Here is a 24230-nt window from a genome sequence, read left to right as displayed (position 1 = left end):
AAAGGAGTATTTCTATTTTCCTAATATGCTGAGTGTTTTCAAGTTTCTGTGTCTTCACCAGCCTTGAATCAGTACTCCTCTTTCTGTCTTTGCCTAATGAAATCCTGGCCATCATTTAAGGTCAAGTTCATACTTTACCTCCACTTCTGAACTTAGAAAGCTGAATTACATAGTCATTAAGTACACAAAGACTTGAATCACCACTTACTTCCAGCCACATGACTTTGTATAAAGTACATGATCTCTTGGGGCTTCAACTCCAAATTGTGACAAGAAGGTGTAAGTCAACAGAGAGCTGTAAAAGTTAGTTGATACAGGCCATGGTAATTGGGCTATAACAACAAAGTAAATCTACAATAATGATGAAAAATAATTGTTTTTGAGAACTAAATACTAGAAAGAATTTTACATGACTTATGTTACTGGATCCTTCTAAAAATTCTGCTATAATTATGCCCATTTCACAGATGAAGATTCTGAGATTTAGAGAGTTGAAGTATCTTGCCCCAGTCTCATGATTAGTGCTCTGACCTCAGAGCCAAGCTCTTGACCATGATGTCCGCTAATTTAGACTGCACTTTATGTAGACTTCTATCATAACACTTACTTCATTATCTTTTTCTTTTTTAAAAATTTTGTTTGCTTTGCTTCTCCACTTAAATTGATAAATCATGAACTACTCTGTTTAGTCAGGATGTCTTCTTCAGCCTTTTAACCTCACTGTCTGTCACATGTCCCTGTTTATTTCCTTCATGGCATTTAGCTTACACTAATTATTATACTTGTTTCCTTTTTATTTTTGTCTCCAGAGATGGAAACTTTGACTCTTTTTTTCTACTGGATTTCCTTAGTGTCTAGAACATTTCCTAACATAAATTAAGCATTTGGTAAATATTTGTGGAATGTGTAACAATTCCCAATACATAAAAAGTAAGACATTGATAGCTGTTACGTGTTGCTCTATTAAATTGATCCACCACAAATAAGACAATCTAGGCTTTCAACATCTCCCACACTGTGTCTCGTAATCCAACATGTATTTCTGCAATCTTTCCCCAAAATTAGAATGTCGTTCCTTGTCCTTTCTAATCAACTCATGTACATCTTTTAAGACCCAGATTAAAACTAAACTCTACTTGAATCTTTTTCATAAACATTTCAACACGTTATGACCTGTTCCTTTGATAATCACTCATCACCACTTTGATAATCATTCATTTATTAATAGTAGAATTTCCTGAGCATTTAATTCTAGACACTGTCACAGATCTGAGGAGGGAACATGGGAAAAGAAAAATGGCTTCTTCTACCCAGCAAGAGAAACAATCAACACAATGAAAAGTCAGTCCATGAAATAAGAGAAAATATTTGTAAAGTGTATAGCTGATAAATAGTTAATATCTAAAATATATAAGAAACTCATATAACTCAACAAAAAAGTCAAGTTATTCAATTAAAAATGCACATAGACCTCCATAAACATTTTTTCTGGAGAAAAATGACATAACCAACAGGTACATGAACAGGGGCCCCACATCACTAATCATCAGGGAAATGCAAACCAAAACCACATTGAGAGATCATGTTATAGCTCGTGGAATTGGTGTAAAAAGTGCTGAGTAGGATGTGGAGAAAATGTGACCCTTTATGAAATTGGTGAGAATGTAAACTGGTCCAGACTCTGTGGAAAATATTATGGAGGTTCCTCAAAAATTAAAAAACAGAACAACCATATGATCCTGCTATTCCACTTTTGGGTATATATCTATAGGAAACAAAATCACTATCTTGAAGAGATACGTGTACCCTATGTTCATTGGAGCATATTCCCAATTTCCAAGCTGTGGAAACAACAAAACATCATCAGTGGATGTATGAATAAAGAAAGTGTGATATAAACAATGGAATATTATTCAGCCTAATCAAAGAAGGAAATCTTGCCACTTGAAACAAATAGATGAAGTTTGAGGGAATAATTCTAAGTAAAATAAGTCAGACAGGGAAAGATAAATACTGCAGGGTTATTATGTGGAAACCAATAAACAATAGTCAGCCTCCTAGGAATAGAGAGTAGAATGGCGGTTGCCAGGGGCTGGTGAGTAGGGAGAGGTTGGTAAATGGTACAAACTCTCAGTGATAAGATGAGGAAGGTCTGAAGATCTAATGGTGACTATAATTGATTGTATTGTGTAATTGAAATTTGCTAAGAGAGTTATCTTAGAGATAATGATAATAGAGATAATCTAAGAGAATGTTCTTACCAAAAACATGTGAAGTGGTAGATATGTTAAGTAATTTGGTTATAGGAATCATTTCACAATATATCATATATCAGATTATCATAAATGTATACTCTAAGTGTATTACAATTTAGTTGTCAATTATTCCTTAATAAAGTTGTCTTTCTCTATATATAATTTATATTTACCTATATATTTAAACATGTATAGTCAGTTTTATTGAGATACACACACATGTATGTGTATATCACGTGTGTGTGTATATATATACACATATATATCACATATACATACATATATATATATATATGTATATATAAAATATCTCCAAAGGAAATTAAGTCAGCATCCCAAAGAGATACTATATGTCCTTGTTCATTGCAACCTAAATGTTCTTCAGTAGATGGATGGATAAAAGAAACGTGATATCATGTTGTTAACAAAATGATGAAATAATTTTCTACCATTTTTTCCTCAAAGAACACTGATACAGACAATTACCCATGGACAAGAATGCCTTTGTGGAAGTCCAGGAGCCTAGAAGAGAACTTACAGCACAATAGTAGAGGAAAAATAAAATCCCAGATTGGAAGCATTGAAGAAGGTAAGAAGACCAGGTTTCCTTTACCTGTGTCACCCCTCCTTCAAGATGGCACAGCCCAGTTCCAAGAATGAACTTCTTAGCCTGTAATTTCTCCCACAAGGGAAACTGATGGCATGTGAATGAGCAGGAGCTTTCTCTAGCAATGCAAACCTGCCCATCCAAAATACTGAGAGGTGCTGCATGAATTAGAGACAGAGGATGGCTGAGAGGGTCATAGTAAGGGCCCTCAGAAGGCAGTAGAGGGACCCAGATCCCATTAACCACCTTGCAGACTCCATCAAGATAAACATCAGTGGGCTTGTGGAGATGCATCCCTGTAGGTTTCTGCCACATGTGGCTCATGGACACCCCCAAAACTCCATCCACTTCACTGACATATATGCCCGAACCCCAAGGACATTTCTCTGAGACAGTGAGACTTCGTAGACAGCTGGTGGGCAAATGCAGAAAGATAGATGAACGGCAAGATTGGGAGAAACCACACAGACTTGAGCATGGAGCACCACCCTAGGGAAAGCAAATGGGAGTCTGTCAAAAACCAGTCTGTCAGACAGAGTGGCCTAAAAAAATACACACACACACACACACACACACACACACACAGAGTTGTTTTTCCCAGAAGCCTTTTAATTTCTAAGATTTAATTATAAATGGAAATGAGAACTCTTCACAGATTTTATTAGAGATTAGAGATTTTATTAGAGAAGCACATTTTTTTGATAAGAATATTCTATATGTACTCATACTTGACACTTGTGTTCATATATATATATATTTTTTTTTTCTTTTATCCAACAGGATTTAGTATATGGAAAATTGATGGAATATTTTTTGGATTTACAGAGAAATGAAAGGTATGGACCTGCCCTGAGTTGGCTTCAATCTAGGGGTAGGTAAAGGGGTATAAATGAAATACAAAGAGAGTACTAAAGAAAGAACAATTTTTATGTTGGTGAAGAAAGAAAAGGGAGTAGGGGAAGAAATTAATATGAACCCTGCTAAAAGATCTCCACACCAGGGAGCAAATGAACCTGGTATTTTAGTGACAGAGTAAGTGAAATTACTTACTGATATTTCATATGAAGAAGCCCTAAAAGTTAGGTAACAGTCCATTTAGAAATTTATATCATCTTCTGATGGTTTCACACGCCTAGCATTTAGCTACTTAATTGATCTGAAATGGTCACCTTTCTAAACCAGAGGACAGTTTTTCCCCCCTTCTTCTGTCCCCTGGAAGAAAACTCACTAATACTTCTGCTGAGAAAAATTCTATCCCAGGAAAGAGGTATTTATAATTAAATCTTTCCTATCCAGTATCTAGTTAACTTAAAGTTATTCTTCTTTGTTTTGTAGTTGCTGGGTCCTAGATTTTAAATAAAAGATAGCTTTAGTCTCTTAATCTCACAAAACAAACTGAGGGTTGCTGGGGGGAGGGGGTTTGGGAGAAGGGGGTGGGATTATGGACATTGGGGAGGGTATGTGATTTGGTGAGTGCTGTGAAGTGTGTAAACCTGGTGATTCACAGACCTGTACCCCTGGGGATAAAAATATATGTTTATAAAAAAAAAAAAAAAAAAAAAAAAAAAAAAAAAAAAAAAAAGATAGCTTTAGTGACCTCAATAGATTTGTGTAATCCAGGATCAGATCTGATAAATAATATATGCCCAGAGTGTCCATTATTAATTTTCACTACCACCAGTAAACAATGGAGCCTAGCCTCAGCTCTCCAGCCTCTTCCACTGAAGGCGGTGAGCTCATTCCATAGGGTGTTTTCCGTACTTCATCTGCTCATTTATATGTATGTTCTGAGATGCTTTGATTGGGAACCTCATCACAAAATGTTTTTGCATTGGGCCTTAATGGAAGTTCCAGCATGCTATTTATTCCCCACCAGATAGTTTGTTAAGATGCATTGTATTGCAGCTTGCTGGACAATGTTCAGAGAAATAGTATATCCTTCCATAAAACCGCAAGGCATGCAGTCCGAAGCACAAACAAATCTCACTGTACTAAAACCCCACTCTTCAATCAACACTGTATTCCAGCCTGTCATATCTCTCCAACAGCTGCAGAGGGAATAACTCTTGTATAGAGGTTTAGGGTTTTCTTTTAAAGTAAGATGTGTGTACAAGTGACTTGCAAAAAGAGGGCAATAAAACTCTGCAATCTTTTCCAATTTTCTCTCTCCATATTTAATGGTGCCTGGCATTTCTATAGATGACATTTAATATTTGAAAGGACATAATTTCTTTTGGTGCACAGAGGAGTTTCTGTTGTGTTTCTGGCAGATAGAGAAAAAATTTTATCTCTACATATGATCTGCATTGAAATCTCTATGTGTGATGGTTATTTCTCAGTGTTTATACCCTCCACATTGTACCTCAACTAGATCAACGTAAATCCTCTGTTTGGTATTTCTTTATAGGCCTGTAGTCACTCATATTAACCAACAAAAATTAACTAAAAATTCTATGCTGAAAGTAATTATAGAAAAATCTACTTTGATGCTTTCCAAATTGTGTTCTCTAGAGACCAGGCGTTTGGTAAATCACCTCGGGGCAGAGGTAGCTGTATAAGGAAGACAGTGAGTAGCCTTATTTGCTCAAGCAGAACAGCTCTGCTTGAAAATATATTTCAGATCTTTCAGTGAAATTTTGTTAAAAATGAGATTTCATTTATTTAAAATAAGCAACAGTACAAGACTATTGAGTTCAAATTATTTATTTTGCAAGTGGGGAATTTTATGTAAGAGACCTGAGGTGGCAGAAACTGAGTCTTTGAACTGCTAGTTCAAACCAAGTTCAAACTGCTAGTTCGAACCAAGTCCAAAGAATCAAGGCAGGAAACAACAAAAGCAATGAATCCTGTAGTGTCCGTAAAATAGAGGACTTCTGCTAGAAAACTTGCATGAAGCAAAGTAAGAGTGAGCTCCATTTCTTTCTTCTTCTCCTTCTCCTCCTCCTCCTTCTTCTTCTTCTTTCTTTTTTAAATATCGTATTTATTTATTTGAGAGAGAAAGAGAGTGGGGAGAGGAGCAGAGGGAGAGGGACAAGCAGACTCTGCACAGAGCATGGTGGTTGAAGTGGGGCTCAATCCCACAACCCATGATATCATGACCTGAGCTGAAATCCCATCGCTTAACCGATTGAGCTACCCAGATGCCCCAAGTGAGCTTCTTTCAATAGCTACATTGCTGCAAGTTCCTGCACCCCATATTTGCTGCTTGCCTAGTGTAAAGATAACCTTTTAGTCTTCATTTGATTAATGGCTAAGGGGAAAGAGATCTCAAATTGTATCAATCTGGCAAAGAATTTTTTTAAACTTTAAAATAAAGCTTGATAGTTTGTATTAATTTGTTAGGAGCATATAATGGACTTACAGAAAGAGCTCTTTGAAAACACTATGATTGACATCTCTTTTTTTCTATTTATAAACCTGTGCAAAGCAAAGAATTCTATTATTCCTTCTTATGACTCCTATCAGGTATAGCACAGAATGGTGCACACTTGTGTGTGTATATGTATGTATATATATGAATGTGTAAACACACATAATATGTGTGCAAGAGTAAAACGCTGAGGAGATAAATAAATCTACTTCTTGATCCTTTGTCCCTGAAGGAATTTATCAGCTTTAGTTCTTTATAAACATCCTGAGTTACATGCAGGCAAATGATACAATTGGGGAGTATTGAGTTGTCTCAACAGCCTAAGTTAATCAATCCATTAAGTATCTGTCAAAAGGGCACAAGATATTTTTTCAAAAATCAGAGAATATATGAAGAAGTCACAGGTTTAGTTTTTGCTCTCAAAGAATTTGTGATCTATAGGAAATTGTTGATAAATGGTAAATGCTGGTAGTGCTAAAATACATAGCAGTATCTCCCCAACTTTGTTGCACATTGGACTCACTTGGGAATGTTTAGAAATATGATGCCTAGTAATCATCCTCAGTTATATGTACATATTATGGGATACAACTTGAGCACTACTGGTTCTTCATGTACCATAGGACACTTTTTCCTAAAGAATACCACATTCTCTGTTGTTATGAAGTCTTTGCCAAGGCTTCTTCATCTTTGGTACTCTAAACCTCATTCAGGCATCGCAGGTATTAGCAATTCATAGCATTCAGTGGAATCATTTACTTTCCTTTCACTATTAGAAAGAACAAGTTAAACTAGCCACTTTAGCTAAGACTTAGAATTAGCCCATAGCCATTTTTTGACCACCCCTTTTGCCCATTAGAAACATCGGAAAAGCTTCTGAGACATTCTAATGTAATGGTGATCAAACTCTATTACATATTAAAACCTCCTGAAACCAGAAGTTCAAAACCATACTGATTATATCAAAATGGGGCTGGGAGCCAGATCTCAGTGCTTTTTAGAGATCCACAGATGATTCTAGTGTGTAGCAAAATTTGAGAATGACCTTTCTAATGCCCGAGACCCCTACCCAGAGGTTGTGATCAAGTTTTTCTGAGGCAGGGAATGGGCATGAGTTTTAGAGGTTCCCCGGGGGATTCCAATATTCATCTAGGAGAGAAAATTTCTGAGTAGAGAAGTTGCTCAAATATGGTTGCCTATTGGAATCACCCACCCAAAGATATAGATAGATACATCGATAGATGATAGATTGATTTTTTTTTTAACACAGCAAAATTTGAGAACCATTGATTCAGAGGCTCTGTTTTTTTTTACAGTATGACTCATGGGCCACTAACCTGGTGATCCCTATTGAAGAAATAGATTATGGAGTCCTTCCATATGCTTACTAAATCAGACTGCAGAGTTTGGACACAAATACTCATTTTAACAAGTCCCAAATAAAATTTAAGGTTATTGTTCTAGAGCAGTAGTTCTGAACCCACAGTTATTTTTCCCCCTTAGGATTCATTTGCTAATGTCTGGAGAAATGTTCAGTTTTCACAACTGGAGTACATGTTACTGGTATCTAGTAGGTTGAATCTAGGAATGCTTCTATACTTCTTAATATGCGGTGTGGGCCACAGCCCTTCTCAATAATTATCGAGTGCAGAATGTCCAAAGTACAGAGGTTGAGACACTTTGTTCTAGAGTAGTGGTTCTCAAAGCTTAGAGTACAACAAAATCCCCCAGATTGTAAAACACAAATTTCTGGGTCCCACAGAGTCTTTGACCTAGTAGGTGAGGACAGAGCTCAAGAATCTGCAATTTCTAACAAGTTCTGGTGATTTTGACAAAACTGTTGTAAAGGCTGCATTTTCAGAAACATTGCTCTAGAATTTGCCTCTCATTTGTCATTGAATGCTTCTGGCTCTGCTTTACTAGAAATAAAATTCAACAAGATATGGAAATATAAATATAGTGTGGAATCCTATTGGGAACTTGGAAACACTCACAGACCAGTGTACCCTAAACTTGTAAATTTAGGTTTTTCAGAATCTGGTCATTTCCTCCATCTTTATTGTCAGTATTAGTATTCAACTATAGGGCAACAGTTTTGATTTCAAATATTTAACATTTATGTATTTGGTCTATAGGTGGTTCTTGGCATTTGTCTGGTAAGGAACTTTTTAGTAATATAATTACCACACTTCAAATATCTATGGCACATTAGTTTACTAAGTTAGTAAACTTAGTTTGATACCTTTTTCACATAAAAATCCCATTTATAAAATACTTTTTAACAATGCACTTAAGTAACAAAACAAACACAGGCCATCTCAGACCACCCTGAGGTGATTCTCACTGATTTTAGCACCATTCTTTCCCTCAGATCGTTGTAATCAGCAGCAGCAGACATACCAAAAAAATGTTAACATCTCTGAATAGAGATGTAAAGTGTTTTCATCAGGCCCTCCGTCTCTGCTCTCTCCATTAGAGCCATCAATAACAAGAGAGACAAAAATTATAAATCTGTAACCAGGCAACAAGGACAAAGCTAATGAACATTAGGCTGGAGATTGTAGCCTTTATAAATAAAATCCAAATAGCACCTTAGCTGAATATATTTTTCCAGTTTATTGCTGTTTGGACACAAATGAAACCAAGATATATTTCCAATACTTTGTTTGCTTTTTCCTTTTTTTGCTCTAGTTTATGTCCTGTGATATTACTTTGTGGAAAGAGACAGAGTGGATGAAAGTAGTCCATAAATTTGAATAAAACTGTTTTACTGTAAATACTTCTACTTACATATATTGTCTTGTTTTAATATGTCCGCTCAGCAGGTTTTCCAGAGTGATCCTTTGGACCTCTCTTGTGTTTGGCCATGCTGTCTACAATTAAAGATTTTGAATTGTAAGGCTACCAGAAAAAAAATCTGAATGAAAATGAGTATGTGGAGAAAAATACTAACTTACAGACAGAACTACAAAGACGCTGGTCTTGCTATCTCCTTTCAAAATAGGAAACAAAGTGTTCTAAAAAAATAGAGTAAATTCATTCTGTTTATATAAAGGTATGATTTTACTTCAGTTATAGACACTGTCCTTTTCTGGTTTGGCTTTCTGTGTGGTTGATATTCACCAAGCACTTGAACTGCAAGAAAACTGGATTCTCTTAGGATAATTTCTTTATTTTTCCTATCAGGGTTCTCTTAAGCGTTTCCAGTCCAATGATGCAAATATTAACTTAATGTCAAAGAAAAGAAATAAAACTATTTAGTGTGATTTTTGCTTTGGAATGACAGATATATGACAAATATATGACAGATAGAATGACAAATAACAGATATAATTTGTTAAACATACCTATTTTACCTTTTTTTAGTTTAGCAGAAAGACCATGAGACTTTTACTATGAGAACCTCCTAGAAGTGCTAATCTGTTGTCTATATGTGGTTCTCTAACCTCTGGCACACCAGAAAGGCTCTTCAGAAGTTCAGTTTTCAAGATGAGTGGCAGGTCCTCTTGAATAAATAGTAGAACTCCAACTGGGGCCTGTAAAAGTGCCCAGTGGAAGCCACCAGAAAAACACAAACCCCAACTCTGCAGAGATTGCTTCAGGAAGGAGGGGAGAATTCATTCATTTATACTTTATCTCAGAAACAAGTTGATTCTTGGCAGAAAAAAAAAAAATGATGTTGGGTACATAAATAGGTAGTGTCACTCGTTCTGTCCCAGTCTAGGGAAGTGAAGATACCAATTTCCTTGAAATTGAAATTTCTTAAAAAAAGAGTACTATAAGAAAAATTGTAAAAGACCTTCCCTTTAATATCCCACTAAAAGTTTGTAATACAGTTCAAATGAGAACCCCCTCTCCCTATCAGCTTTGGTGGCTCTGAGAGTGAGGAGGTCCACATGGTAAAAAAAGGATGACTGACTAATTAAAAACTTCACATTACAGCAAAGCTCATCTAGGTCCAAGGAAATGATAGAGGACACAAAGCTGAGGCATCAGATCACTGAGATTAACCTCAGGAGACACAGAGGAAGGTTTTTGCGAAACCAAGGTAATCTTAGAAAAGGGAAAATTTATGTTTTTTTCCTGGTAAGACTTCAAGGATTAAATTAATTTCCTTTTTCTCCCTTATACTCAATGGTTGTACACCCATCACAAACTCAGTTAGCTGAGGCATACTGAAAACAGTAAGTTGTGCTTACTCAATAAAAAATATGCACCATAAAATATAGTTGTATTTCATAAGATGAAAAAAAAAAGCACTAGGAAAGGCATACAGGGAGGAAAAGGTAAACCAAATGATACTCATATCAGCATAAAAGGAAAAAGTGAATTAAGGAGACAAAAAAAATATGACTTTTGTAGTATTCAGTTAGTTGTCTTCTGGTTAAAAATACTTTTAATGTGTGGAACAAAAGACATCATGGTCTTTAGGTCTAGGAGGGTCAGAATATTTCATTACATCAGTCTCACACCAGGGCTTTTGGCAAAAATATTCCCTCAACATTTTACAAATTATTTCAACCACTGATAATGTGATTATGATGCAGCGTGAAAGGGCAACACTTAAGTTTTATAGCAAAATGGCAGAACCAATAAGTAAGCCTTAAAACCATAGAACACATGCTAATTGAGTGGAAGGAAATATCGATTGGAGTGGAAATAACCAGACTGCCAGTTTTCATCTCCTTGTCATATGCCATCGCACACATTTAAGCAAATATGCAATTCCAGTGATTATAGCAAATGAAGATAGAGATCATGAAAACCACGTAAAATGCTTAGGATACATTTTTTTTTTAAAAGATTTTATTTATTTATTTGACAGAAAGAGAGATCACAAGTAGTCAGGGAGAGAGAGAGATAGAGAGAGGAGGAGGAAGCGGGCTCCCTGCTGAACAGAGAGCCTGATACAGGACTCGATCCGAGGACCCTGAGATCATGACCTGAGCTGAAGGCAGAGGCTGAACCCACTGAGCCACCCAGGCGCCCACTTAGGATACATTTACTAAAACATTCTGTTTCTTCCCTTTTCTGTTTTGCATACAAATCTAAGAGTGTGTACCTGGGCATTTGTGTGGCTCTTGGGAGTGAGGGATTATTTAATCTTCTTTTTGGCATGTCCCTTTACAAATTAATTCAGATTCCAGGAGCTTCAAGAGAAGGAGGCAACACATAGAGTAGGAGCTGTTTTTGTGACCTGATGGTTTGGAGAGATATTGGCACAACCAGGAGATGTAAAGAGTCAAAGTCAAGATAATAGTAAACACTTGCTTTGTCTTGTATTTTGTTGGAACTCAAGAGGAGGGTAGCTAAATATGCCATATATATTTTTCTCTATCCTCAAAAAACTCAACCTCAATGAAGTATATTTTCTCCTTTTATTGTTTATCCATTTATTAAGTAAATATGTTTTGTGTGCCTGCCATACAAAACACACCTGAGCAAGGTGCAGAGACAGATTTTTTTCACTTAACTCTAATACAAACAGAATGTTTAATCTTTTACAAGCGAAAGTCTAATTGCCTGATTTTATGACCTACTCTTGCTTTTTTTCATATATTCCAGTTCTTTGGGGGTAGCCTCCTCAAGGTTGCAGTATCTAGTACGTTTTTTATTTCCACCTTATTTTGCAGAGTTCATTCTCTTACCCTTTGTGTTTCAGTCCCACTTCCCTCTTCATTACCCTAAATACACTATACTTCCACCTGTTTCAGAGCTTTCTCACCATCTGTTCTAGAACATTCTCCCTTTTTTAACTCCTTCTCATCCTTCAGGACTAGGATGGGTTTATATGCAATCCTATGACTCTGAACTTTTGAAGCATGTATCAGAACTGGAATTGATTACCAAATTAGGAGATTGTTTTTTTATTCTAAAACAAATTTTATTCTAGAACAGAATTTGTCTGTCTTTCTTAAAGGTGTATCCCAAGGACTCAGCACAGAGTTTAATGGACATTAGAGTCATTGAATAGAGTGAATAAATTGATAGAATTTTTAAAAAAACCCAGAATAATGCAAGTCAGTAGTCATTAGAGGACAAATGTGGTGCTTTCTCATCATAGTATTCCAGGGATGAGAACAGTGACTGTCATATGGTGGGATTGAGGCAGTTGGTGAATAAACAAGTTGTTTGCTGACCTAGATGCATTATGAGAGGAGAGAGGAAGGACCAGTGAACATGTATGTGCATGTATGTGATTAAAATTACATAAAATTAGGAAAACAATCCAGGTGCTAAATTGGAAAATAAAAGGGTTCTTAGACAATGTTTCTTTTAGACAGTAACATTTTAGCCTCCACCTGAAAAAAAGGAAGGAACCAGCCATGCCAAGAGAAGCAAAGAGCGTCCCAGGCAGAGCGAGCAGTGATTACAAAAGGCCCAAAGGCAGGCTAGTGATTGGTGTGCGTCAAGAACAAAAAGAAGGGTGTCCTGGTAGCCTGCATCATGTTGAGTTAGAGGGACAGTGACAGGGAAAGTTGAGAATGAAGCCTAACGGTGAGATCACCTAGAGTTTTGAAGGCTCTGATAGGATTTTTGGATTTTAAACACAATGGGAAGCCACTAAGAATTGTTTAAGCAGGGATGGCATGATTCAGCTTGTATTTTATAAAGGTCACTCTGGCGGCTATGTTAGAAAGTGCACTGGAGGGGAAAAATCCTGGGTCCAGGCTACAATTCAGTGATAGAAAATTGGAAAGAGGGGCTGAAGGTTTTGTCTGTCTTACTAAATTACTGCCATGGTACCCCAGGGTCAGGAAATTGTTTAACCTATGTTTTATCCCTTATAAACTTCTGCCATGTTTATTTTACCACAAAGGAAAAATTACACTGTAAACATCTCTACTTTTAATTTTTTATCTTACAAATATACCAGAAGCAGTAGATTTCAGTCTGTAACTTCCTAATATGCTGTTGGTTTTGTATAGGAAATGGGGGGGGGAGCGCCCTGGGCTCTCACCACAATGAGGTGAATACATACTTATTTGGGGCCTTCTGCTGTGTCTGTTTCTCTAGGTCTTTGAAACAACCAAGGCTAGAAATGTCTTGAGGGGTCCTGCTTCCCTTTCTTATATCATCATAGAAAAACACATGCTCCGAAGAGGGCTGTCCTATTATAGTCTTCCCGAGCTATAGGATGAATTCTTGCACAACTAAGCTGAGTTTTATACTTGTCATTCTCATGTGTTTTCTGTAAATTATTTTTAGAAACAAGAGACCACTGATATTGACACAAACACTGTGTGTTAAATAGCCTTACATGCATTTACAGACCAACAAAAACCTTGCAACAAATAGCATTCCAATAAACACATGCATTTATACAGATATTCACATGCATATTTCTTTGCCTAGAGTATAGAGTGTTTATATTGTCCCAAACACAGCTGCTTATCTCCAAATAACAAATGGTTTTGTGTTTTTTTAAGAGACTTTGTAGGAAGAAAGGGAAGACATAATATAAAGCTGACTATCAAAATTTCATAGGTGATTTTCTATCCTGTTTCCAGTCATGTCACTTTGTGGTCTCAATACTTATTCTTGGTTGAAATTCAACCAGGGATAGAAGGAAGAACAAAATGTGAAATACATGAAGTCTGTTCCCTTGGTGACGCTTTCATTTCAGAAAAAGTTTGTCAATTAAAGGTGAATATTCGAGAAATATGGATTCATAAAGTGAGGAAATGTCCTGTGTTACTTATGAACACAGAGAGGGCCTCACCACACTTTGCTCAAGTTATTATTTGGAAAACTTGACTTTCTAACAGAGGATAAGAGACAGATGTTGCATCCAATAAATAGATCAGGGATATCGTTGTGAACTATTTATCTGGGTTTAATTATTATGTGAATGATAGCAAACTGATAACTAATGGTTGGGTATTCAGCGGTCAAACTCACAAATGTCTGGATCATGTAAAATAAGATTCTAAGTGAAATATCAAACATCTAAAAGGGCCTAGAGCTGGGATTAATGATATCCACATGTAATTTCCCATGGGTTTCCTTCTCCATTCATCAGGGGCCATATGTTTTCATTTGACAGAAAGAGCTGGACACTGAGGTATAAACACCCTGTGAGGGAAGCAGAGACTTGGGCCCACTATAAGCAGTAAATGGCAATCTCCAAATCTTTGTGAACATGGGGTCTGATGAGGGAAGAAGAGAGAACATCAAGATGCTGAGAACTTATTATAAAAGACTAAGTGGACCCTAAAGGTCGAGAAGAGATACAAAGAAGCAACTGGGGACTTCAGAGTCTAATTAGTTTCACACTTTTGCTGTTGGCTAGCTTCAAATTAGAGAATATATAGACATGAGCTCCTTATATTATTTTTCCACAAGTGCTGCTCACATTGAGGGAGAAATTAAAAAAAAAAAACACAAATATAACACTTTTACAAGTATGTGAAAAGAGGATTAACTCTGCAGGCTTGGGTTGCTCAGACAGTGTGCATTCACAAGAAAGGCTTGTTTTCCTGACTGGTCCTTAGTGGGCTCCTGAGAACTGAGCTCTTGGAACATTCTATCTAATGAGTGTTTTACTTGCCTAAGATCTTGAACCATCTTGTGCCGGTTTGTCCAGATAGTTTCTGCTAACAGTGTGATATATGCTGGACAGCTGCTTCCCCACTGGGGGTCTAGAGCTTGAATAACTGAGGTCAATCATGTAGGTGATAAATGCTTATGTAACTAATACCCAATAAAAATTCTGGACACCAGATTAGGAAAACTGTCCCTATTCACAGTCCTTCCCATGTGTTGTCACATGTAAAAGAATTAAGTACATTCTTTTGACCCCAGTGGGAAGGGACTGTTGGAGGCTTGCTACTGTTTTCTTCTTCTAGACTTCACCCACATGTGGCTTTTCCCTTTGTTGAGTTTACTCTCTATTATTTTGCTATAATAAGCCATAGCAGTGAGAATAAGTTCTGAGTCCTATGAGTGAATCATTGGGCCTGAAGGTAGTTATGGAGACCTCCAATGAAAATGTCTTCTAGAAATCCAGCTGTTGGTTGATCTGACCAGTTGTAGTGTATCCATTGGGTAGAACTGGCATGAGCTATATTCAACAACTATAGCTCCTTCCTGATAGACTGATTCCTTAGCACTACTGCTCCCTGGGTTCTCATTATGTTTCCTTTTCTTGAACCTTCAGGCCTAGAGATAATGATAGCTTCCATTAAACTCTTCACTGCACCAGTAGAGTGTTCCTTTTGTTTACCACCAGTCATGAGACTGGTGCAAAGATACATACCAAAAACTCAATGAGTGCATTTATGAATAGTCAAATGGATGAACAGATGAATGAGTAATCCCTGCTCCCTCATAATTTATAAAAGCTACTTTGACAAACAAACTCAAGCCAAATGCTTAATTTACTGCCCCCCCCCTTTTTTTTGAATTGTGATCTAACAGAGGCCTTGGAAGTTAATGCAAAGATAACATATCCATGTTGAAGTTTTCATATAAACTGGAGGAGGAATGTAGGGGCCACACACTAAGGGCTGATGTTTACATAAGAAACAAGGATAGCTTAATGAAAGGGTTGTTGGCAGAGATGTGGGAAACCTCATCACCTATAGGCCTGCTGCCTGAAAAGAGTTCAAAGCCAGAGAAGGGTCTCCTGACAGGCATCAGAACCAGCTACTGGTTCAGAACGAGCTACTGGTTCAGAACCAGCTACTGGCAGAACCGTAGTGCCAAGGCAGGAAATGAGTGAGGAAAATAAGTACTTCAAGATCTCTTTCATCCTGGTTTACAGGCTACTGACTGTGCTTCTCATTGATGCAGCCTAATTCAACCTGAGGATAAGGTGATGCAGTCCAAGCCTCCTAGGGAATAGAGTAGGGAATGCCTGGAATGAAGCAGTGAGACAAGTGAAGGAAAGTCAGCCTAGCATGTTTAGAATATTTCCCAAGGGCAGTGCTAAAGATTTGCATAAGCCCTATCTGGTAAGAACATTAATAACCAGGACTTCAGTAAAAATCTGCTGCTTTTGCAAGCAAATTTCTGAGACTAAGAGTCACCCCACGAGGAAAGCTTGACAAATAGTATATAATACCCTAGATATCATAGACACTCTATATTTGTCAGACATAATAGGTAGACATCAACCCATCTAATTGTGATTCCCTAATGATACAGAAAGGAATCGGGATTGGCCTCCAAGTCTCCGAACTCATCCTCCAATTCTCCTTTTATTATTGCCTGCTGTACTCCAGCACACTCCTCGACCACACTGCCCCTTTTCCTTTTTATCTTGGAATAAGCTTCTGTTTACCCTATTCTGCCTGAGAAATCACTGTGCTTTAGTTTTACCAGCCAATAGCCATTGGCTTAGAAATGATTAGGGTTCGCCCCAAGAGGAAGTCTTTGATCACTGGAGCCAGATCCAGCTGTGAAAGTATGTGTTTTCCTGCTTGGTTCTAACATTTTCTCTTAATTAGGGCAAGAGAGACTGCCTTGGGAAGTTGATTCTTCACCTGCAAACATAATATCTGTGCTTACTTTCTGTGTTTCAATGTTCTCTGAGGAAGCACTTGGGGACTCATTGGTAAGACTTGTTTTGAAGTAATTGCGAGGGAAAAATGAAGCACACCTCAATGAAAACTCATTTTGATTCTATTCCCTACTCTCTCTCTTTTTCTTAAGTCCAGCAGCCCCAAATCTCAGGTTGCAAACAATATTATTCAATAAATTTCACTTTGGAGAATAATCCAATAGAACAGACCAAGGCAGAACAAAAACAGCAAGGTCTTCCTGATCTCACATGAACAGTTCCCCTTCTGACAGCAGAAAGCTGCTCTCAGAAACACCTGTTCTCAAGTCTCGTACCTGGATGAGATTGGACCAGTTCTTGCAAACCTGAGTGAATATGCAGATGAGATTCAAGCAGATCCACAGAGTTCCAAATAAAATATCCACATGATTAGCACAAGGTAGGGGAAGATTTACATGAAGATAACTGATAAGATTAGTGTTAGGGAGAAGAGAAAATGAACTAATGAAGTTGTACTTGAAGTTATAATTTAAGTGAAAGAACAGCAAGATGATGAGAAGAGAAACCACATCCCTGAATGCTGGGCTTGAAGTTTGTCACCGAAGTTTGAGAGAATTCAATGAGTAATTGGACTCCAATGGGGGAATTGTGCTGACATTTCAAACATTTATTTCTATTATGTTATTAAGGAAAGATACAGTGCGTGGGGAGAGAGTAGAATTTCTGATACTTGAAATTGATTTCAAAAAAGGCAACAACCCACTTGTTTGGTACTTGCATAAAAGTAAACGTTTGCAATGCGGGCTTCTTGGATGTGACTCTTCATAAGAGTTCTGGTTTTGAGCCATGCCCACTAGAATAGGGTATCTCTCTTCAATAAGCCTAGGTTCAAAGTCCTAGCAGCTCTCTGACCATCACCTTTATTTCCTGTTCTATTTTTGGTTTGGTCAGGGCCATGCAATGAGTTACCTAATTTCATGATCAAGTTAAACTAATCTACGATCACATTGCAGTTGGATAGATCTGCAGCAGTGATGTATTTTACCAGGAGATAAAATCCTTATATTTTCTAATGATCTAGTGTCTTGAACAGTGAGAATGTAAAAGGGAGGGTAGGGAGTATTTCAGAATGAGAAGAGCTCTCAACTGTTCATTTTGCCTTATGATTAAATGACAAAGTCTATATGTATACCTAAAAGTAGGCTGAAATAAAAGCTTAGTAAGCAGATTGTACATGTCTATGTTTATGGATGACTACTGAAACAGCGTAAGTATAATATTTTGATAGAGTAAGTGAAGTGCTTTTATTTCTGGATGTGTTTTTTTTTTTTTTTCATATGTTCTGGACCAGTTCTTGCAAAGCTGAGTTTTTGAGGGATATATATATATATATATATATATATATATACTCTGTACTATATTATGAGCCCATTGCAGTTAGATATAGGCAAATTTAGATAAATCCTAAGCGAACTAGTGAAGTTCTCTACAAGTAGGGAGCATAGGTAAAAGCTTAGGTGAAAGCTATCTGGACAGACAGATTGCCTAGAACTTCATGTTTGAGTCATCTCCCCAAAACCAACTCTGTGCCTCCCAGATAGCCAAACACTAGGGTTGTAAAGGCATTAAGTGTCTTAATAGGCTTAGTGTTGGAGAGATTTCCATACTCTCTCAACCACAGATACTCACTGATCCCCTGTAAACCACCCCCCAACAGCTCTACATCTCTTCACTTTAAAGAGACTTCATTTTAAACTGGGATTCTTTTTGAATTGATAACTCAAAGGAATGACCCAATCTTGGAATTTTAGGTTGGGTAAAACTTGAAGAATACTTTGGGCTCACTTCCCAGTTCCTAGTTTATATTTGTTATCTTGCCCTCCTCACCTAAATTTTTCTAATGTTTGACACTTGTCTAGAGAAAACAACCTTGCGTTCCAGTTTTTCTGTTTTTACACATCATCTATTTTGTTTTGCCCACAGAGGGACTTAGTAGAGATTACTGGATGCTAAACTCAATGGTGTTTGGTTTTCAAAAGATACATTTTTCTTTAAACATTCTTGTCTTCAAAGGCTAATGGGATGTGCTGCTCTGTTGGAAGCCAGAGTTAGGTAGGTGGAGAAATCACAACAATTATTCCTAATTGCTGCTGAATCCTTGCTTTTTTAGCAGAAGCGGGAAACTGGTTTAGTTGACAGAAATGCATATCTGCTAAATAGGAGAAATGCAATTAGTGGTTAGTTGAGAGGTGGGAAAGAGAGATTTTACATTGTAACAACTGAAAAAAGAAAGGACATGGAAATTATTTAAGTTAGACAAGACTTATGAAACAGCACAGAAACCACACTATTCAAGGTCTGTCATAATCACCAACTGCACTTCTCTTCCAAAACATATTTGGAAAAAAAAGTGAGTTTTATCCTTATAATCTCATAAATCTCATTAATGAAGAACTATATTCATTAATTTGAAGAAGAAAGGAAGGAGCTTTGTAGCTAGATAATTTCAAGTATGAGTTGAGCTCTGCCATTTATAAGGCATATGACTTTTTGCATGTTGTTAAACCTTCATTAGCCTGTTTCCTCTAAAACTGGACAATAATAAAATATCTTTAGACAGTCATTATGAAGTTTAAATGAGATGATTATTCTTGATATTATATTATTTAATTATTCCATTCATATTTAAATATAGGTTCTTACTAGCTACAGGATATTAAGCAATTTATTTAAAGTCATCATTTGTAAAATGGATCTGTTAATATGTAGCTTTTGGGAACAACATGTACAATTAACCAAGTATATAAATATATATACCACATATATAATGAAGTATCTAATATGTGCTTGGTTTATACTACTTTCTTAAGAGACGGCTATTCCTCTTTTCTCTTTTCTTCTTTTCCCCACCCTTCCTTTCTTCCTTTCTTCCTTCCTTCTTTCTTTCATTTTGAGGTGGACAGCTAAAAGGCTGGGAAAGACAATAACTTGATTGCCTCTACTCAGAATTCCTTTTCTAGCAATTGCCTCTCCTCTCCCCCTGGATGCTCTGTAACTGCAATCACAGAGTCTGACAGAGTTAGGAAAAATAATACACCAGGTTCAAATCTGAAACCTTCAGAGGTGAAAGATGGGTGATTTTACACATAAGGCCACAGCTCATCTTTGTTTCCAGTCAAAATCTAATAAAACAGTAAATCAGTGGACTTCCCGCATCTCTTCCGCTTTTAACTTTCAATGTAAAGTGTCAGTTTGGCTTATTAAAGACAAAAACAGTAGTCAGAAGATGAATATGATCAAATGAAAAGATTGTCTTGCTGATAGCCTCTGAGGAAAAGCAGGTGCCATTAAGCGGTGGATGAATGTGTAGTCAGGAGACTGGCCCTGGGGCTGGGAGAGAGAACTGCTTTTCTTTATGCCTCAGAAGAAATAAAAGTCGGGGACCGAATAATGACTCTTGTGCTTTTCATAGCCAATATTTGTAGGACTAAACTGCTTCAGAATGCAGGTGGCACTGTAGAAATATACCTATCCTTCATGTCTAGCTGAATACCAGCATTGTCTAAGCAGCTTTGCCTGTCTACTTCTGTTCCTCCATCTCAAATTTCTCGAGCATGCGTGGGACATACTGCATGAAGACTTATACTATGTTCTTAGTGAGAAATCCTGAGTTTATCAAGTTTCATGTATTTATCTTGTTTTTCTCCCAAGAGAATCTACCACAATGCTAGTCACGTTACTTTGAACAATCCTAGTTTTATTGATAAATATTAACTACAGCTCAAAGTCCTAGAGAACTATATTTTCGAATTCTTTAAGTCACACAGAAAAAATAAATTTTGGATTCAATTTAAAGTATTGGGAATTGGCATGATTTAAAAGAAAGGGGTGAAGGTCTTCAAACTCCCAGTATCTTAAAACAATAAATGCTTCTTTCCTTACTCAGGTAAGTCTTTGGGTCAGCCATGGCTTCACTGAGCTTGGCTCCTTGTTTCAAACCAGCTTCACATCTGCTCCATTTGTTTCCTTATTCTCCTTGGACCAGCAACTACCTGGGCCATATTCTTCTCACAACACATTGCAAGACCACAACAAGGGAAGCCAAAACCTGTCTGTATAAAGACTGTCCTTGGACTCAAGGACAGTTGGCAACATCTACTTGGCCAAGAAATCACATGGCTAAGAGAAACATCTTAAATTTTGTGGAAGAGAAAGAATAAAGAATTGGAAACAGTCAACTTTCCACAGTAACTAATTTTTAAGTTTCTTGCCAGTGCAAATTACAGATTTGAATGATTTACAAATATTCCATTTAATCTTTATATTACTCTTATGATGCTGGACGTAGTATCTCCATTTTATAGGTGGGGAGACTGAGGTTCAGATATTTTAAGCTGCATGTTCAAGGCTAAGAAAAAAAGATGCATTGTGGAGTTCAAGGATAGTTTCCAAACTCATATTTCTTTCCATTAAGTCATATTGATGGTGTATAAGGGACATTCAAAAGTAACAATTAGTTTTATCATGTTATGTGGCATTATTAGTACTGGACACTGTTATTAGTACTTTGTATATATTAATCCTGCCACTAACTCTTTGTGATATATAATATCACCCATTTCATAGATGAGAATACTGAAACACAGAAGGTTTAAACAACTTCTCTAATATCCAAGCCATCTGTTTCTACTGTTCTGCTAAGCTGATGTATGATAAGCCATAGTACTTCCAGTGTTATCATCCAATGATGAGGAAAATCAATGAAGCACATGACACACTGTATATTCATATCATAATTACTTTTAACCCTCTTACTCATTTTAGAATTAATACCTAAAATATATTTTGAATCTGTCTGTTTTTCTCCATTTCCACTTCCAACCTGCTAGACTATTCCAGATCATTTCTTGACTGGAATTCTGAGAAGCTTCCTAACTAGTTGCCCTGACTCCCCTCTTATCCCTTTGCAATGCATTTTCCACATATCAGCCTGAGTAATCTTTGCTAAAATGTAAATCTTTTTTTTTTTTTTTTTTTTTTTTTTTTTTTTGTCAGAGAGAGGGAGAGCACAAGCAGGGGGAGTGGCAGGCAGAGCAGGCAGAGGGAGGAGCAGATTCCCCGCTGAGCAGGGGGCTGGATGTGGGACTCAATCCCAGGATCATGACCTGAGCGAAGGCAGATGCTTAACCAATTGAGCCATTTAGGTGCCCCTAAAATGTACATCTGATCATGTCACTTCCCTACTGGAAATACCAATGCTTTCTTTCTGAATTTTAAATAATGTTCAAACTCTTTATTTTAGCCTATAATGCCTCACATGATCTGGTTCCTGCCTGCCACTTTGATTACATCAAGAACAGTGCCTCCTTCACTCCTCAAGTGCCAGTATACAGTTTTCTCCCTCCTTAGACAACAAACCTGGCTGTTTCCTGCCTTAGGATCTTTACAATACTGACTCACTATAGTACTCATATTCTAAACAATAACCAAGTGAATGTAATTCTTAACACTTACACTATTAGATATTTATTTCCTTTGTATATTTGTTTTTTATTCTCTCAAGTACATTGAAGCTTTAAGGGTAGAGGAATCTTACCTGCCTTGATCAGTTCTTCCTTCTTGTTTCTATTTTCTGGAATACCACCCACTCATAGTAGGTACTGAATCAATATCTTTGAATGTGTTAATGAATCTGTAAATAAATACATAAAATTCACAGATACAACCGTACTATCTCATTTAATATCTATGAAGAAAAAAACCTTCATTATGCATATTCAGAGTTTGAGAAATTAGGCAAACGTTGTAGGTAAGCGCAAAAATTTCTAAGTGGTTTAAAATGGCCAACAATAATCCTAACCCTGTTCTCTCTAGGCTTGTGTTAGTTATCCTCAATGCAAAATGGTTAAAAATACCAAGAAACATGTATGAGTGTGTGTGTGGTAAGACAGGGAGAAATTTTTTGTTTAGTGAGATATAATAAAACTATTTTTATTTGTACTTTTGGAATAAGTTTTTTAAAAAGATTTAATTTATGTATTTGACAGAGAGAGAGCATAAGCAAAGGGAGCTGCAGAGGGAGAGAGAGAAGCAGGCTCACTGCTGAGTAGGGAATCAAACATGGGACTGGATCTCAGGACTCTGGGATCATGACCTGAGTGGAAGGCAGCCATTTAACCAACTGAGCCACTCAGGCGTCCCAGAACTTTTGGAGTAATTTAAAGACTTATGAGGGAAATATTGGATATATGTGACTTAAAGCTTTAAAACAACCCTAATAACCAAACTCTTAAGTTGTGCCTTTATTTTCAGTATCTGCATAAGTGTATATACTTTTTTAACAAATATTTTTGGTCACTCTAGGGGAAAATGGTTAGCTTATGATGATAATAGATCAATCAAGGATATAATCATTTACACATTTTCAATGTGCTCAGTATGGACGGATGTTCTTTAACTCACCCAACACCCAGTTATTCTTTTTTTTTTTTTTTTACCCAATTATTCTTAAATGCCTTCTGTATGTCAAACATTGTGGGAAATTCTGAGAAATTAAAAATGTGTTTGGTATCCACAATGAGCTTATAGTGTAAGACAGAAGAGAAGCATAATGTTAATAAGCAAAGTAGCAATTGTTATAAAACTAGATGCAATTAAAATTTTAACAGTGGGTGATGCACAAATTATGAGGAGACAAATATAGTTTTCATGGGAAAAGAAATTATTAACGCAACAAAAGGAATGGTATGACAGAAAGAAAAAGAAAGGAAATGAATTCAGATCAGCCAGGTAAAATATGCCGGGAATTCCAAACTAGAAAACAGGTATGCGTGTATGTGTGTGTGTACATGCACACGTGCACACACGTGTACATGTGTGTGTGCATGTGTGTGAATGTACTTTGCCACTATGCATTACAGTAGGAAACAGGAAATCCATATAACTGTTTACCATGTCCCAATTCTCTGTTTAACTTCTTCCCTGTTTTGTTTTATACAAGGTAGACCTCACCTCACAAGTACAAGTTACTTCCCCAAAATAAGGGCATGTAAACTTAATCTTGTGGAGGTAGAGTTTCAAAAATGTGAAAAAAGTAACTTATATGATACCCAATTCCACAGTGGCAGCTTCTCATGTCAGTTCTTGGAAGTGCTGCTTTTCATAGGTGAAGGATTATTATTAGTTCATGACCCCAAACCTCCTCCACCCCCCTTCTGTATCGATCACCATCCAATTCACAGAAGGGAAGAAATCATTCCTTATTCAGGAAATGGAAGCTAGTTCATTCATTTCATAAAATGGCCAATTTAAGTTAGAAATCTTATCCACTTCCTACTTTAAAGTTACCTGTTTCACAAGCTCAGCATATCCCAAGATGTTCATTTTACAAAGCCAGCAAGGATATTCAGAGAAATTGTCCATCACATATTTCATATCCTGAGATTGCCAATCTCATCAGAAAGACAATACTGGACTGATTCCAATTATCAGGCA

The sequence above is a fragment of the Mustela putorius genome, unplaced genomic scaffold, assembly GCF_011764305.1.
Source record: "Mustela putorius furo isolate JIRA1106 unplaced genomic scaffold, ASM1176430v1.1 tig00000281_pilon_pilon_pilon, whole genome shotgun sequence".
In the NCBI taxonomy this organism is placed as follows: domain Eukaryota; kingdom Metazoa; phylum Chordata; class Mammalia; order Carnivora; family Mustelidae; genus Mustela; species Mustela putorius.
Note: the sequence above shows the minus strand (reverse complement) of the source record.